Raw genomic sequence first — 18,915 nt, 5'->3', positions numbered from 1 at the left:
ATTTCAAATGTGTTTCTTGTAAATATCGCATTGTTGGATTCTTGTTTTTTAAAAATTTTTATTTTTAACCATTTCACCATCTCCTTCTGTTTTATGGGTGCATTTAACTCATTCATTTTTACAGTTCTGATTCCTAACTGTGTATTTCCCTCCATCCTTTTTTGTTCTGTTTATCTTTATCTCATTCTTTTTATCCAGTTCTTCCTCTAAAATCCATTTTGCTTCTTGTTACTGCCCTACCCTCCTGTTTTCTTATCCCCTTCCTGTCCTACTTCCATGTTGGGTAAGATACATTGCTCTACCCAACTGAGTGTGTATATCACTTCCTCATTAAACCAGTTCTGATGAGAGTAAGGTTCAAGTGTTGACTGCCACTCCACCTTCATTTTCTCCTCTACTTTAAAACTTTTCTTTATTCTCCCCTTTTATGTGAGATAATTTCCCCCATGCTTCCTTTCTTTTCTCCCTTCTTCTAGTGCATCCCTCTTTCTCACTCTTTAATTTGTGTGTCTGTGTGCTTGTGTGTGTATGTGGTCACCCCATTACAGTCAATGCATGCTCACACAATCCTTCTAATTGCTCTAATAATGATAAAGTTCTTAGGCATTACAAATATTATTTTGCCACAGAGGAATGTAAACAGTTGAACCATATTAGTTCCTTATGATTTCTCTTACTGTTTACCTTTTTATGCTTCTCTTGAGTCTTGTCTTTAAATGCCAAATTTTCTCTTTTCATCAGGAATGCTTAAAAGTCTTCAATTTTGTCATATGTCCATTTTCCCCTGGAAGGATCATGCTCACTTGTGCTGAGGTCTTTTTTTTTTTTAATTGTAATCCTAGCTATTTTACTTTCTGGAATATCATATTCTAAGCCCTCTGCCCCAATAATGTGAAAGTTCTTTAATCTTGTGTGATCTTGACTGTGGCTGCACAATATTTGAATTGTTTCTTTCTGACTGCTTCCAATATTTTCTCTTCTACCTGGGAGATCTGGAATTTGGCTATCATATCCCTAGGAGTCTTATTTTGAGATCTCTTTCAGGAAGTGATCAATAAATTCTTTCAATTTCTATTTTACCCTCTGGTTCCAGGATATATCAGGGCAGTTTTTTTCTTTTTTCTTTTTTTAATTTATTTGTTTATTTTTAGTTTTCAACATTCACTTCCATAAAATTTTGAGTTCTAAATTTTCTCCCCCTCCTGAACCTTACTCCTTCTCAAGATGGCATGCAATCTAATATAGGCTCTACATATACATTCACATTAAACATGTTTTCAAATTAATCATTTTGTGAAGAAGAGTTAGAACCAATGGGAGAAACGAGGAGAGAGAAGAAACAGAAAACAAAAAATTAAAAAAAAAACCCAAATAGCAGATTCCAAAGTTCTTTTTCTGGATATAGATAGCATTTTCCATCATGAGTTTTTTTAAGTTGTCTTAGATCCTTGCTTTGCTGAGAAGAGCTAAGTCTATCAAAGTGAGTCTTCACACAATGTTGCTGTTACTGTGTACAATGTTCTCCTGGTTCTACTCACTTCACTCAGCATCAGTTCATATAAGTCTTTCCAGGTGTTTCTGAAGTCCACCTGTTCATCATTTCTTATGGAACAATAGTATTCCACCACATTCATACACCCACAACTTGTTCAGCCATCCACTCAATTTCCAATTCTTGGCCACCACAAAAAGAGCTGCTATAAATATTTTTGTACCTGTGAGTCCTTTTCATGATCTCTTTGGGACACGGTCTTAGAAGTGCTATTGCTGGGTCAAAGGGTATGCACCTTTTTATAGCCCTTTGGGCATAGTTCTGAATTCCTCTCCATTATGATTGGATCAGTTCACAACTCTGCCCACAATGCATTAGTGTTTTAATTTTCCCACATCTTTCCCAACATTTATCATTTTCCTGTTTTGTCATGTTAGTCAATCAGATGGGTGTGATGTGGTACCTCAGAGTTGTTTTGATTTGCATTTCTCTAATCAATAGTGATTTGGAGCATTTTCCCATATGACTATAGATAGCTTTGATTACTTCATCTGAAAACTGCCAGTTCATATCCTTTGACCATTTATCAATTGGGAATGACTTGTATTCTTATAAATTTGTTTCAGTTCTCTACATATTTTGGAAATGAGGCCTTTATCAGAGACACTAGTTATAATAATTGTTTCTCAGCTTTCTGCTTCCCTTCTAATCTTGGCTTCTGTAGTTTTGTTTGTGGAAAACCTTTTTTAATTTAATATAATCAAAATTATCCGTTTTGCATTTCATAATGTTTTCTCTTGTTTGGTCATAAAATTCTTCCCTTCTCCATAGATCTGACAGGTAAACTATTCTTTGCTCTCCTAGGTTGCTTTTAATATCAGCCTTTATATATAAATCATAGACCCACTTTGACTTTGTCTTGGTATGCAATGTAAGATGTTGGTCTATGCCTAGTTTCTGCCATACTATTTTCCAGTTTTCCCAACAGTTTTTGTCAAATAGTGAGTTCTTATCCCAGAAGCTAGAGTCTTTGGGTTTATCAAACAGTAGATTACTATAGTCATTGACTACTCTCTTGCATACTTAACCTATTCCACTGATCTACCACTCTATTTCTTATCCAGTACCAGTTTTGATAACTACTGTTTTGTAATGCAATTTAAGAACTGGTATGGCTAGGCTGCCTTCCCTTGAATTTCTTTTCATTAATCCCCTTCGTATCCTGAACCTTTTGTTGTTCCAGATGAAATTTGCTACTATATTTTCTAGCTATTTAAAATAATCTTTTTGGTAGTTTGATTGGCAGGGCACTGAATAAATATATTAATTTAGGTTTTAGTGTCATTTTTATTATATTAGCTCAGTTTACCTATGAGATCTGACTTTATTTGTGTGAAAAGTGCTTTGTAATTGTGTTCATATGGTTCCTAGATTTGTTTTGGCAGGTAGATTCCCAAATGTTTTATAATGTCTACAGTAACTTTAAATGGAATTTCTTTTTCTATCTCTTGCTGTTGAGCTTTGTTAGTAATATATAGAAATGCCAATGATTTATGTACCTTTTATGTGGGTTTATTTTATATCCTGCAACTTTGCTGAAGTTGTTAATTATTTCAAGTAGTTTTTTAGTTGATCCTCTAAGTATACTATTATATCATCTGCAAAGAGTAGTAGCTTTGTTTCTTTGCTTATTCTAAGTCCTTCAATGTCTTTTTCTTCTCTTATTGCTAAAGCTAACATTTCTAGTATAATATTGAATAACAGTGGTGGTAAACATCTTTGTTTCACCCCGATGTGATTGGAAATGCTTTTAGCTTATCCTTTTACATATAATGCTTGTTTATGGTTTTAGATAGATGCTGTTTATCATTTTAATGAAGACTCCATTTATTCTATGCTTTCCAGTGTTTTAATAGGAATGAGTATTGCATTTTGTCAAAAGCTTTTCTGCATCTATTGAGATAATCATTATGATTTCTGTTAGTTTTATTATTGATATGGTCTATCATGATAGTTTTCCTAATATTGAACCACAGGGCAATTATTCTTGATAATTTCTTGAAATACAATGTCCATACTCTTTAATTTTTTATCATAGCTCTCAGATAGTTCAGTAATTTTAAAATTATTTCTCCTCAATTTATTTTGCAGGTCAGTTGTTTTTCTGACAAGATATTTCACATTTTGTCCATTTTCTTTCACTTTTGACTTTATTTTAAAGTTTCTCAACGTCTCATGGAGTCGTTAGCTTCCCATTTGTCTAATTCTAACTTTAAAGCAATTATTTTCTTCGCTGAGCTTTTGTACTTCTTTTCCTATTTGGCTAATTCTACTTTTTAATGAGTTCTTTTCTTTATAGACTTTTTGTGCTTTTTTTTATTTGGCCAATTCTGGTTTTTAGTGACTCATTTTTTCCACTATTTTTTGTGTCTCTTTTACCAAGTTGCTTATTCTCTTTTTCATAATTTTCTTATGTCTTTATTATTACTTTCCCCAGTTCTTTCTCTACTTCTCTTGTTCAATTTTGAATATTGAGCTCTTTTAGGAATCCTTCTTAGGCTTGTGCACAATTCATACTTTCTTTTTGAGGCTTTGCTGGTAATTGTCTTGACATTGATGTATGAATTTATGTCTCTATCTTCCCTCTCATCATAGTAGTTTTTTATGGTCAGAGGTTTTGTGTGTGTGTGTGTGTGTGTGTGTGTGTGTGTGTGTGTTTATTTATGTCCCCAGACTATTTCTTGACTTTGAATTTCATGTTAAAGTTGGGCTCTGCTCCCAGGGTGGATAAGACATTGTCCCAGCTTTCTAATTTTTTTGGTACTATTGTTTTCAGAGCTAGTTTTGGGCATCTGTATGTTCTGAAGCTTTTAAAGTGGTATGATCTGAGGAGAGATGTGGTCATTGTTCTCTTGATCTGTGCTCTGGTCTTTACTGAGGAAGGGACTTTGTTTCTCTGCTGCCACAAGTGCTAATGCTCCTCTAGCTCTGAAACTGTGACTAATTAGAAGGGCCCGAGTCACAGTTCCTAGGCAGAGAAGAGCACTAGCACCTTTGGCTACAGGAGCAAAGGGGTCCTGGTCACAGTTGCAGGGCAAAAAAGAATGTGTGTGATCATTTATAAGGGAGTAGGAGCCCTGATCTCAGTTCTAAGGCAACAAGTACTAATGTTTTTCCTTGTCAAAGAACTGTGACCTGGAACTGTTTATGGACAATGCAAAAGGGTATTGTATCCAGTGATAGCAAAAGGGTCCCATGTAATATTCTTCTGACCAGTAGTTCAATCTTTTTACTGGTTCTGGGCTGAGAGTTCCTAAAACTGTTACTGCCACCGTTGCTACCTCCAAGACCTGCTGCTGGTGTCGTGGATGCATGCACTTTTCTCTGGGCAGTCCTCAACCCTGTATCATAGACCACTCCTGCGTAACCTCCTAAATGTTTTTTAGCTAAGAAAACAAATTCTCACCTTGCCCTTTTGTTGGCTCTGCCACTGCAGAATAAGATGGCAGAGTAGAGAAGCACTGAGCTGAGCTTTCCTAATGTTCTTCTCAGAACAAATTCAAAATAATGCCTCAGATTCAATTTTGGAGTGGCAGATTTAAAGGAAGGTTAGAGTGAGACATTCTTTAAGCCCAAGACAACTTTGGAGGTTGGAAAGAAAGATCTATGATATTGGAGTGGGGGCTAGCCCAAAGCCTATGTGGCTAAAACACTACTGGTGGAACTAGAACTGCAGCTTTGGAAATACTTAAGCAAGATATGGCACAGGGATCTGGCAACAAGTCAGAAAAAGGTTACAGGGTACCCTTGTGATGTGGGTACAAAGAGTGCTCTAGGAGTAAAAATAATATTAAGGGTTACTTTCCCAGGCCCCCTGAGGGGATTTGAGGCTCATTCTGTAGCCCATCTTGTACCTTGAGACCCTGGAACTTGAGAGCTTCTCAAGGCCTTTTCCCCTTATCTTGAAACACCACACAACTTGTACCAAAAGAATTGCCTTTGTTTCCCTTACCCTGTGTTCCTTATCCTGTCATTCATCTTCCTCATTCTGTGTCACTACAATTTTCCCTTATCTCATAAGCAGCCATCTTCCTCATCCTGTTTATTCTTTTCTTGTCCCTAATCTCCAACCCCCATAAGAAATCCTAAAACTTTGTCATCATCCTACAGGCTGTGTAGCTTTCTGTCTATATAAGCCTGGGTCTTTTCCTATATTGGTGCCTTTGTTTAGCTCCTTGCTAACCTCAGTCCTGTGAAGCTTTCACTAAATAAAGCTCCCAGTGGTTACAGAGAAGGTCTAAGTGAATTCTTTCACACTTGAACCAGCTTTCCCGACTCAAAACCTCAACATAAAATGGTGCCAAAACCTGGGAGTCCAACTATTAATTGGACTCCGCTGATCTTCTCCTGGCCACTGGGATAAGAGGTAAGCACCCTTTTCTTTGTTCTCTTTCCCAGACCTTTTCTGCTCCTAATGTCTCCCTGGTTGAGAGACTCCTGGAGTGGCCAGATGCTGCCAGCCGTGTCTGAAGCTCCCTCTGGGCGTTCAGTCAGACTGTTGACCCTTGTACAAGGGGATGCCCTTGCGCTGGGTTGGTCACATTTTTTCCCTTGGCTGCTAGGAGACTGTTATGATGGGAAATTCAGGGAAGGAGATCTTAAAGAAAAGCTCCCAGTGTTTCATTGTAACACAACCTGACCTCAATGTAATCTAGAAAAATGATTTCTAAACAAGACATGCTTAGTAAGAAATTTGGTCTCCAAAACTTAAAGAAAAGGCACCTTGCTCTGCTCAAGCAGACTTTTATTCCCCTGCACCTTAGCTTACCACATGTTGTTTCTTCCCCTCCCCTGTGGGACCTTGGGAGAGGTAGGTAGATAGGCCGTTGGGCCTGGTTTTCTTTGGGGGTCCCTGTGCCCAGTTTCAGGGTCTCCATGCCCTATGGACCTTCATTTTCCTTGGGGATCCCTGTGCCCCATTTCAGGGTCTCCATCCCCTGTGGGCCTTTATGCCTGGTTTTCTTTGGGGACCCCTACACCCCAGTTTCGAGGTCTCATTTTCTAGTACATGCAGCTCAAAATTCCCAGGAGGAAGGGAATGGAGTGTCGGAATGCTTAAAACTTATCTAATAAGTTCCTCTCTCTCCCTATCCCCTTCTCACCCTGCAGTTGGGGTGGATCTCCAAGCACTTAGGAAGGCCTGACCTCTCAGGCACTGTTAGGTGAGATAGCTAGAAGCTGTCTCACACTCAGCCTGACCTCTCAGGCTCTCAGTCCAGCAATCTGAGGCCGTGGACCTGGGCACACCTTCTGCAGCATAGAGGACAGACTCCTTGTCTGGAAGCATATGCCCAATTCTGTCAATTCTTTCAATTCTCTCCGGGATAGGGAATTGGGAAAACTGCAATTACTCCCTTCCTTCAACACCCTGAGACTCCTGGGAACTTCAGCTCAAGGAAGTAAAAAGTTATTTGGAGCTGGAAATTGTCACCATGTATCTTTTTTAAAAAAGTACATTTGTGGATAATAATTTTTTCTTTTAAAGTGCTAAGAGTATTGGGCCTTAGAAATTAAAATGTTGCTATTAGTGATTATGAATCTAGATCTTATTTCCTCACCCAACTAAATTTAAGGTCACATGCTTGGTAATTAACTGGTTCTGTGTCAAGCTTTAAATACATGACAATTGCTTGTGGTAGGGTTATATTTCCAAATTTTCTTGAATTGTGTAATTTGATTAACAATTGTGTCACCTGTGTTGTTAGAAAAGCAATTTCTCTTATAATCTAGATGTTGTTAGATCAAAAATTGTCCTGTTAGATTATGAGGTTGTTAACTAAGACAAGGGTTTTTGGAACTATCTAGTCCTAATTTCTTATCAAGCCTGTACAAAGTCTTCTATAGTGGAATTCCTACTGAATAAATTTTAAAAGGCCTGATAACCTTTGTTATTGTGATAAGGCTAATTTAATTGGGTATGTTCATGTTTTAGGAAAAAAACAAAAACAAAAACTGAACTTCCCAAGGAAACACATTTTGGTACTTAGGAATTTGTGATTATTGAGAATTTTGGTTTTATGGCATTTTGAGGATTTGTGATACTTAAAAGACGTTTTGATAAATTCCAATTTTTAAGGTTTCCAGCTAATTTACTTCATGAAATTTTAGTGATTATTCCTTTTAACATTAGGATAAGTTGTAAGCTTCTTTTCAAGAAAGGGAAATACTTTTTACTAAGAAATGTTTTGCAAAAATCTTTTTGTGTGATTTTTGGAAGGCCTACTACATTTTCATTTGCAATTTAATTTGTTGCAATAGTAATTTGTTCCAAATTTACTGTGAAATTTCTAAGTTTCATAACTAGGTTTGTTGTATCCTCAGATCTGCTTTAAATGGGTGCTTTCAGAGAAACAGAGTTAATGATTTGTGCTTCGGTACGAAAGGACACTGGTCTTGAGAATGTAGGTCTGAAAGGTTCAATACCTCACTCTAAGTTTTTAAGGGGTAGAAGTAGAAGTGAAAAAGTTAGGGCAGCTAAAACATCTTAGCAGATTCTGGAAGTTTTGAGATTGATCATTAAGGAGTTTTTAAACTCCTCCTTACAATCTGTTGCTCTCTTTCAGCACTCCCTCCCCTTGAGTTTAGAGGGTTTCTCAGTTTGGGCATTCCAAACAGCCCTGGGTTTTCTTGTTAACCCCTTTCATATCAGATTAGATAGGAAAAGAGAGTTTCACCCTTATGCCCCAACCTGCAAATTCACCTTCCCCCACCTAGAGAAAGGAAGGAGGGGGAGGGGCAGTAGCTACAGCCTGGAAGTATCTTCCAGCACACAGCCATGGGGAGAGAGTAAAAGGGATGGGTCAAGGTAAAGAAGCCAGCAATTCTGTGTTTGTACTTGGTAAGCCAGCCCATCCTTCTATCAATAATGTTTATATGATCTGGAAAAGCAATTGTTGTCATCTGCCATCATATTATTTTGTGTTACAGTTAAAACAATTTGGTTATCACTTATGAGAATTATATTGTTTTAATGTTAAAACCTAGAGCTCATAATTGATTACTCTGTGTGTGTGTGTGTGTGTGTGTGTGTGTGTGTGTGTGTGTGTGTGTATGTGTACATGTGTGGAAAGAAGCAGTCCTCAGGGCTAGTCAAAAAGCTCATAGCAGTTCTAAAGGTAGATGGGATGGATAAGGCAACACCTTCTCTGGGATCCCAGTCGATCCTCCTTAATTTTGTAAACTTGCCAAAGAGTTTGTTTGGGTTATGGAGTTCCCATACAAGGAATTTGGCTTGTTGAGAATTTGCTAATGTATAGAAATGATCTCTAGCGATTGGCTTTTGTACAAGGACAAGTTTAATTTTGAGATGTAAGTCCTCATAAATTTTTGATTAGTGAAAATTGCCATCTGAGGTAAAAGCTCTTGGGACCATAACGAATTGTGTTTTGAGTTGTCTGATGGATCATAAAAATCCATCTATAATCAATAGTCAATAATCCACCACCTGAGAAAAATGCTACAAGCTACTCAGATAGAATGTAACTGTTACAGGTGGAGGTCTGCGTCTGGAAAAGCTGAGAGGACAGTCTTAGCTTCAGCCTAGGATGGGATCCTCCTGGCTCGGTTTCCCCATTGTGTTCCTTTGAAAAGGAATGTTTCCTACCTGACTATTGCTGAGTCTGGCTACAAGGTGGAATTGATCCCACATGGCTGGGAAACTGTGATGTCCTTTCTTTTCCTTTTTATGGCACATTTCTGTAATCAAACAAATCGGCAGTAAAAGATGTGAGCACAATGCAAGTACATGAAATCTTGCTGTTTTTAATCTGAATGTGTAGTTATCCCATATCCCAAACAGTTGGGTAAATTAGTACTCCTGCATAGTCATGTGAAAGATTAAATTCCTGGAACAGAGCACTCTTTCTGATTGATATGGGAATAATTAGACAAAGGGAAAAAGTTTGTGAAACAAAGGTACAAACGCAATGTCAAATCCCACAGACTAAGGCTGGGATATATCTGATCTACTATATTAAAGTGTGTGTTTAAGATCTGAGCTATTCAACCTAAGATTATATTCCTTTCTATTTTTTAAGCAAGTTAGGAAATGGGTATTTGGCAGAGATATCTGCCTATTTCTAGATATATCTGTATGAAATAAGGTTCTTAAATTTCAAAATGATGTAAGAATAATTGAGTATCGGTACAACTGATTGAGAGACCTAGCTGTTATTCTATTAACTATTGAAACTAAATCAGAGACATCTTCAGTTTGGGGAAAAGAATTTCAGTGTAATTTTCTTAGAGGGAGGTAACTTATGGAAAATGCATTTGCATTAATTAATTATATCAACTTCAGTTAAAGTTTACTTGTATTGTAGAAATAATTCCCATTTATTCTGTGTGTCCTCTGGTACAAACATGTTTTGTTGTAAACAGCTTATTGAGGTATTTTGGAATTAAGCACATATCCTCCCAAGTCTTTTATGATAACTGGAGTAAAGTTAGTCTCTTATAAGTAAATTCATTTGTATAACTACTGAACTCAAGGGTAGAAAGCTTCTGCTTGCAAAAGTGTTGTTACTTAATTTACATGTATAAGGTTGGATCCTTAATAGCATCTGATCCTCCTAAAAGAATTGGAATCAGAGTGGAAACTTTTGGGAAGATAACAAGATCAGATAATTCTGTGTGTCAAAAGGAAATAATAGCATTATGTAGCTCTTGATTTCTTTCTTTGTTTTTCTCTTTTTTGACATCATTTTTACTGTTCCTTCTATTTGGGCCCCGCATATCCAAACTTGCTTGTCGGATTTATGTCTCCTAGACTATTGGCTGTCCACCTGCAGATGGTCATGCAACAAGGATACCTGTTTCACACTCTCCTCATCCCCTGGACACTACTTCAGCCTCATTTTACTGCCCTCCTCACCCCACTTCAGATAGGGACAGCTCTTTGTCTTTCCTGAGAGCATTTGGATGAATGGTGAGGCAGACAGAGTGCTCAAGGCAGATGGGGCAAGTAGGATGCAAGATGTGAGATATAGGATAAGATGTAGGGTGTGACCAGCCAAAAAAGTGATCAAAGAAGACTATGTATAGAAACCCCTCCCTGAGGACTTATCTGCATGCTTTCTAGCTATGCTGTATTCTGGGCCCCACCTTGAACCACTCCTCCTGTTACCTATTCCTGATTCTCACCTTGTGCCTAGGGTTAGGCTTGCTTTCCCAGGACTGGGAATCAAATTCTTTAATTCAAATAGGAAACTCTGTGAGGCAGGGCATTGTACATGATTTCTAGGTATGGCAAGTAGCTTACACCTCAGAACTCTCTCCCTATTCCCTGAAAACCCTGAATGAAATTTATCCTTTGAACACTTGAAGGATTTTACAGGCAGCCTCTTGGATGCCAGACATCCACTCCAGTCCGACTCCCAGTGTTGCTATCAGAGAGGCTGAGACCCCTCAAAGACTGGAGTACAGGATAGAGTTGTCTGGAATAAATTCACAGACTCAAGCAAATTCTTTAAGTCAAGTTGGCCAAAAGCTTATTGTTACACTTTTCAGCAAGCAAGGATTCTTAAGGAACCTGCACCTTAGAGGGATATAGTTAAAGTTTATGTAGGATAAAATACAATAAAACACGGGGTGCCAAATATGCTAACTAGGTGATTCAGGGTGGGATTAGGGAGTGGTTAAGGAGTGGGCAGTTCTTAAAGGAACATACACTTTTTGTATATACTGCACAGAAATTTTACTCAGAGTTCACTAAGAAAAGTCCACAAGGGGGGACACACAGAGGTGTGGTTTTAAGCTTGCTACATCACTAAGTTAACCAGTGGTCAGGGGTAACTGAGAGTTGTCCAGTCTGCCACCAATCAATGTCTTGTTTGACGAGATAGATGTAGGGAGTATACATATGTCTTAGGTCTAGAATACAGATAACGAGGAGTCCAAGATGTAGATAATGAGGTAGGGTGGTAGTAGATAGTCCAGTGGCTAAGAATATCTTTATGACCCAGTGCAAAGCCAGTTCAAGCCAATAATTCCTTCAGGTGCTGTTTGTAACTGCACCAGGGAGAGAGACAAGGGTCTTGCTGGGGCCCACTCATGAGTAATTGCTAAGCACAGTGTCCTTGGGCTGGTGAGAAACTGCCAGGGATAGTGTTTCTGAGACTAGGGAGAAATATGGTCATGGAATTGGGGTTCCAGCACAAGTACCCAAGTACCCATCACCATACCTTCTTCTGGGGTTCATGGTTTCTTCCCTTCTTTCCCTCATTCTAACCCCATTACTTGTTCTTATATTTGATCCACATTTATTTAACCTGGTTCGCTTTGTGTCTTCTCACCTGCAGAAATTCCACTTTCAACTCTTAGGATATCAGCCCCTACCTTTGGTGTCCCCAAGTGGTTTGCCTCTCTCCATGACTCAGCTGGTACTGCATCCCACACCTTCACACTGACCTCCCCTCCACAGCCTATTCTCAGCCCTTGAAATGGACTCTTCACCCCTGTTCAGCAGGGAGCAGCTACTGAAGACAATGACCTTCACCCTTTTTCCCAAAAGATTTCTCCTGCCTAGTGTTTGAGTGAGGATATGATGTGGGTACAAAGAGTGCCCTAAGATTAGAAATAATATTAAGGGTTACTTTCCCAGGCCCCTTGAGGAGATTTGAGGCTCATTCTGTAGCCCATCTTGTACCTTGAGATCCTGGAACTTGAGAGCTTCTCAAGGCCTTTTTCCCTTATCTTGAAACACCACACAACTTGTACCAAAAGAATTGCCTTTGTTTCCCTTACCCTGTGTTCCTTATCCTGTCATTCATCTTCCTCATCCTGTGTCATTACAATTTTCCCTTATCTTGTAAGCAACCATCTTCCTCATCTTCTTTGTTCTTATCCTATCCCTAATTTCCAACCCCCATAAGAAATCCTAAAACTTTGTCATCATCCTACAGGCTGTGTAGCTTTCTGTCATTTTATATAAGCCTGAGTCTTTTCCTATATTGGTGCCTTTGTTTAGCTCCTTGCTAACCTCAAGCCCATGAAGCTTTCATGAAATAAAGCTCCCGGTGGTTACAGAAAAGTGTGAATTGTTTCACACTTGAACCAGCTCTCCCAACTCTAAACCTCAACACTTGTGCATGCACTGTACATAGAACCAGATGCTGTTTGGCAAACCCCATTGCCTATACCCAGTTCTGAGTCCTAGTTCAAGGGCAGAGAGAAGTACTTTCAGTTAAGAGAAAGTGGAAGCCCTGAGAGACAGTATTACTTCTAGTCCCAAAGGAGAAGGGGCTATGAGGAACAGTATCCATTGGAATTCCAAGGAATCAGTGGTCTTTTTAGATAAGAACTAGAGTACAAACCAGAAGAGAAGTGACCACACCTCTCCCCAGACCACAACACTTGTGAAGCATAAAGAACTTCTAAATCCCCAGAACTTACTCTAAAAACAGTGGGGGAAAAAAAACCACCTGAACCTAGAAATAGAGTCTTTTACTGCCACCCCAACATCCCCATTTTTGGAACAGAGCCCAACATTAACATAAAATACCAAATCAAGAAATAGCATGGAAAAATGAGCATACAACAACAACAAAAAAGAACCTGACCATAAAAAAGCTATTATGGTCACAGGAAAGGTCAAGATACAAAGTCAGAACACAATAAAGTCAAAACTGCTATAAGCAAAGCCTTAAAAATATGTGACAGACACAAGTACAACAATAATTCCTGGATGAGCTTAAAAATATTTTCAAAATCAAATAAAAATGATGGAGGAAAAATTAGGTAAAGAAAGGAAAGCAGAGGAATAAAATTATGAAAATAAATTAACAGCTTGTTAAAAGAGGCATAAGAATTATTGAAGAAAATAACTAATTAAAAAGCAGAATAGGTCAAATGGAAAAAGAGGTATGAAAGTTTTCTAAAGAAAATAATTCTTTAAAAATCAGAATTGGGAAAGTGGTAGATGATGACTCTATCAGACATAAAAAAATAAAAAGTCAAAAAATAAAAGAAGAAAACATGAAATATTTCATTGGATAAACAAATGAACTAGAAAATAGGTTAAGGAGAGATAATTTAAAAATTATTGTGGTTAGAGCACCATCCCTGGCATCAGGAGGACCTGAGTTCAGATATAGCCTCAGACACTTACTAGCTATGTGATCCTATGCACTCAACCCTAACTTGTTGCTTGACACTGATTGCCTCAAAAAAAAAGAAAAAAGAAGCAGAAGTAGAATTATTGGACTACCTGAACACTATGATCAAATATCATGATCATATTTCAATAAATGATGGAGGAAAATTGTCCTGATATCTTAGAAATGGAAAGAATACACCAATCATTTCCTCAAAGAGATCCCAGAATGAGGTACCTTACATATAGAAAGACTATGGAAGGGATCTAGGAGTGCCAAGTAAGGGACTATGAGGTAATAGAATGTGGGAGACTTGGACCACGTGACCAAGGGAGAATGGAGCCTAGATAGGATTAAGGGTGGGAAGTGGCCTGGAGCCATAGGGAGGTAGGACAAGGGGGGGGTGCTAGGCTAGGTCAAGGGTAACAGAGAATTGGCAGATTGGATTTAGCCACAATGAAAGGCCAACTGATGGAATTATGGCCTCAAGGGAACACCGGAGACCTCCTTGATCAAGTAGGAGAATTCAAAGACAGTCTAAGGATTTTCTAGGGCTTGTAGACAAAAGGGGCCCAAATAGGGACAAAGTTCTCAGCTTGGGCCCATATCCCATCAACAGTATAAATTGTAAGCTGTTTTTAAGAAAGGGAAATATTTTTATGAAGAAATGTTTTTCAAAATCTTTTGTGTGATTTTTAGAAGGGCTACTAGATTTCCATTTGCAAGCTAATTTATTGCAGTAATGATTTGATATTGATGACAATTATGTCCAAACCTACTGTGAATTTTGAATTTGTTTTCCTAGGTTTCATTCTTAGGTTTGTTGTATCCTTGGACTGGCCTTAAATGGGCCAGAGAAATCATCTCAATGGGAGCAGCATCAGAGATCTAAGGCTAGTGATTAATACTAAAACATCTAAATTTCTGTAATGAATTGTAAGTAGGAAAGATGTTACTGTTTTGATCTGAATTCATTCCATGGCCTAGCAAGTGTTAGGATTAGTGTTTGAATTTCTCAGGTGTGTAAGATTCAATCCCTGAAAGTGTCTCATTCTTTCAGATTAAGTATGATTAGAGAAGGATAAATAAGCTTGTAAAACAGAGATGCAAATCTATTAGAGTAGCAACTTATGATTTTAATGAAAAATTGATTTTACTCATCATGTTATTTAATCAGGAACTAGAATATGTGTAAGAATGCATGTAAACTACGTGGGACTCACTTTAGAGATGTTCCCTAATTAATGTGAGATTATAGTCACACCTGAAACCTTGATGTTGGGAATTTGCTATCCAAAATCATAGGGATTGTTAATGGATTATCATTCTGAGTCTAACTCCAGGTATGGTATCAAGGAACTGATTGAGCTCCTGAACCATGATGCCAGCAATCGTGTTCTCATGGGAAGGTCAGGAGAATGCTATTCTGCATGAGCCTAGTAGTAGTCTCCTGACTCAATTTCCCTACTATGACACCTGGAAGTCTTTAAGTTTGGCTCAATGCAGTTGGCCATTTACATAACTTCTGCCTGAAATTGTCATGAAGTTAGGGAAGCATTGTTCCCTTACTTTAGTTATGTCCCCATTTTAATAATCAAAAAGTTTTATAAGCATAATATTAAATCTATTAAATAATAGATTGATGCTGGAACATTTGAGGTTACTGTAGTAAGATACAAATATAAAATTGAGCTATTTGGCTTAGAATTTTAGAATTAAGTATTTAGCCTTGACATCTGTTAAAAGTATATTTGGGGCAGCTAGGTGCACAATGGTTAGAGCACCGGCCCTGAAGTCGAGAGGACCTGAGTTCAAATCTGGCCTCAGACCAAACACTTGATACTTAGTAGCTGTGTGACCCTGGGCAAGTCACTTAACCCCAATTGCCTTTAAAAAATATATAATTTTTGCATAAGTTAGGGTCCTTTAATTCCTCATAATGATATGGGGATAATTAGGCCAAGGGCTTGTGAAACCAGGATATTATTCTGTTACTTAGTTAATATCTTACCTGCCTCAGTTTGTTACAATTAGTTAATGTTAAAGAAAGAATGGTTTGTGGTCTATCTTGTAAATGCCTTAAAGAAGCATCCACTTTAATTATAGGTTTTTTATTTGTACATGACCAGAAGTTGAAATTGCTTTTTTTCTTGACGTGTACTGTTTTTAAATTGATTACTCGATGTATTTGTGTATGTATTGGAGTCTGTTATTAATTCATTAGTGGAATCTCATCCTCTTCATAGAGGAATATGAATAAAAATGAATAATAAATTAATGCATAATATAAATGCAAAAAATAAATAAAAAATATAAAACTGCAATTAATTAATAAAACTGCAAAAAATTCAATTAATGGCATTAATGCAAAGTACAAAAACTGGGTTCTAATTTTCCTGTTACTACTTTTTAAATTTGAGTTTCTTAAACATGACAATTGGCCAAGGTTCCAATTTTGATCTTATAATAATAGAGACATAAGGGCTGAGTTAACTTTCACTATTTGACCTGGTTAATTGGCAAGGTAATTTAAAATTGTGTTAAAATCAATCTTGTAGGAGAGTGGACAGAAGACAGAGGATCTTACAAGAAGGCAGTTTGCTGGACACTGCTTGAACAGCACTCAGACCAGAAAACTTCACTGGATGATGTCCAGAACACCAAACAGCTGTATGAGAGACTTCTAAAGCCTTAAATGGACAATTTATCCTTACTTTTGGGTCTCTGTATCTGTATTTACTAAGGGGACTGCCCCCTTTGATTTGTCAATGTGTCCATCAATTTCTCCCTCCCCTCTCTCATATTGTTATAAGTCCCCAAAATCCCTTGATGAAATGTTCACTATATCAGTTAGTGATTCATTGAGAAGGCTACACCTCTCATTAGAATCAGATGGGGGAATGTTAAAAATGATTTCTCTTGGTAATCTGTGTCCTGGGGACTCAGAGCTCCACCCTGCCAGCCTTCAGCTTCAAAGTTCTTCAGAAGGACATCCTGATAATGAGATTGCATTGAATCTTCTTATCTTGGTCAAATTCTAACCCAGGTCTGAATTGATTTTATCTAGTCTGGTTTGAGTGGAGATAGACTTCCAAGATTGGGGGTAGTATTTCCTTTGATGGTGGTCGCTATTGGTCCCTGTGGACTGTGATCTTAAGCATATACTCAAGACCTCATTTTAATATCACCCACCTCCTCGTATGTTGACCAATCACGGTTGATTAGCCATCCCTTTGGGAGCACGTACTCTTTGAAGGGCATATAACACTGTACCCCAAAATCACAAATCAAGCTAGTTCTGAATTGGCCCTCTTGGGGGGGTAATTTTGGATTGACCTCCCATGCAATGCATGTCAAGCCACTTTGAGAAGTTAAACTGTGTACACATGTACCCCAATTTCATTTGTCTTTTAGAGCAGGCTTTCAAATTGAGGTTTGTAGGGTTCATGGGGTTAGGACTCACAATAAATAAATGGATAGATAGTCTCATCTTATATTTTCTATGGGGAAAAAGGGAAGTCTTTTTGCCTAAGTGATTTTCCTAGTTCAGCTGCCAAATTTCCCCACAAAGATGGAAATAGCAATCTTTGGTTAGTATTGCTCTAAACTTAAACCCCTCACTCCTAGCACTTTCTAAATAGCTTTAAGACCTTCTTTGGGAGTTGATGATGGAGAAATGAAGAGACATCTAGACTATTTCAGATGTCCAACCGAGCAGAGTAAAAGGACGTTTAAATCATGAGTTGCTTTGTACATTGCAGTTGATTGCAAGACTGGAATTGAGTTTACAGCTGTGAGACTGCTAATGTTAATGATCTGTGAAATGTTAAATTTTTTCTGTTTAATTCATGTTTCATTATAAACATGTTTTATAGGTAAATTAAGAATAGATTGCAGGCTTGCCATCTAACACTAAAAATAGGAGATAAGGTTTAACTAGAGGCAGCATGGTGTAGTGAATAGATTGTGTTCCTCTTTAGTTTTAAAAGAGGACCTGAAGACATCAGGAGGGTGAAGTCTTCACTTGCAAATGAATTGGATTTAAGTGAGGTAGGGCCGCACAAAGTTGTCAGCTTCAATCTCTCTTCTATAGACATTTGAAGTCCAGTGGCAAGATATAGGTCAGGGCTACTGACAATTGTCCTGGATACAGTGGAAGAGCTTTAATTTTTTAAGCTAACGTCTTTCCCAGGTCTCAGTTTACCAGAGCAACACCCATTCAGTGATTAAAGGATAGATAAGAGGCAAAAGACAGTCTTTTTTGCCTTCTCAAAAGAATCAGTCTAAAAAGGGAAGACCCTCAGCATGAATAGAGTGCTTGATGAAAGCCTGGGTACAAATTCCATCTCTGATGCTTGCTGAGTAGCCCTAGGCAAATCACGGAAGCAATATTGTGTGCACCAACTCTACTCCCTATCTTCTAATTGTGGCGGGATTGATACTGATCAAATCACAGGTGATATTTAATGACCAAATCTTTGCAAAATAAAGAAGTTTGTTTTGATGTTATCTGAAGTTTTTGGCATCTATCCTTTTCTCTATTCCCTTTAAGATCACACCCATTATTCAGTAACCAACTATATTGTCAGTGTAGGAGGCACAGATTGGCCCCATTCCAGAAAAAAAATTTACTATTTATAAAAAGTATTTTACAATCTTGAAAATTCTTTATGAATGGCAACTGATTTTATCGTCATCTTCCTTATCCTCCTTTTCCCTATCAGTCATCAAATTCATGAGCAAGTCAAGACATCACTCATCATTCACTACTTCAGCTTGAAGTCCTATGGTGATGGGTCCTATGAAGTTCTATGATGAGGAAAGAAGAAGGTATGGATACAGTGGGAGCTGTAGCCACAACCTTACACACAGGTGGCCCAGGGATTCTCACTGGACCAAAGCAGCAGTAGGATTTGGCAGCCCCCTGGGTGTTTGAGCAGTCCCTATAAGGACCACACTGCTCACCTCATAGCAGGAAGAAAGAGATAGAAAAGTTGCCTTGAAAGCAGTCTGTTTCATCCAAATCCCGGCCTGCTTACCTCAGCAGACAGAGATCCCACCCCGTGGTCAAAACAGACACACACACACACACACACACACACACACACACACACACACACATTGTTTTGCTGAATGTGAGTGCCACATATCTAGGGCCACTTCCACTCTAAATTTTCTAATGGACCATTGTATGCCATCTGTGGTAATGCCTTCTGAGTTCATATTGGACTGATCAGCCACTGCTGAACACACTGTGCCATGACTCCTTTA

The 18,915-nt window shown here is 38.1% G+C and overlaps 1 protein-coding gene across 1 annotated transcript in view; it reads left to right on the top strand.

Moving 5' to 3' along the window:
* Positions 1-18,153, top strand: part of LOC110202632 (putative olfactory receptor 2W6) — a 227,827-nt gene extending 209,674 nt beyond the window's left edge. The window contains exon 4 of the transcript XR_013487094.1: positions 16,203-18,153. The gene's annotated coding sequence lies outside the window, so the exon portion shown is untranslated. The remainder of the gene's footprint in view (positions 1-16,202) is intronic.
* The last annotated feature ends 762 nt before the right edge of the window (positions 18,154-18,915 follow it).

This window comes from Phascolarctos cinereus, unplaced genomic scaffold (assembly GCF_003287225.1).
Source record: "Phascolarctos cinereus isolate Bilbo 61053 unplaced genomic scaffold, phaCin_HiC Scaffold_5;HRSCAF=322, whole genome shotgun sequence".
In the NCBI taxonomy this organism is placed as follows: Eukaryota; Metazoa; Chordata; class Mammalia; order Diprotodontia; family Phascolarctidae; genus Phascolarctos; species Phascolarctos cinereus.
The sequence above is the reverse complement of the archived record's forward strand: the minus strand, read 5'-3'. Positions and strand labels throughout refer to the sequence as shown.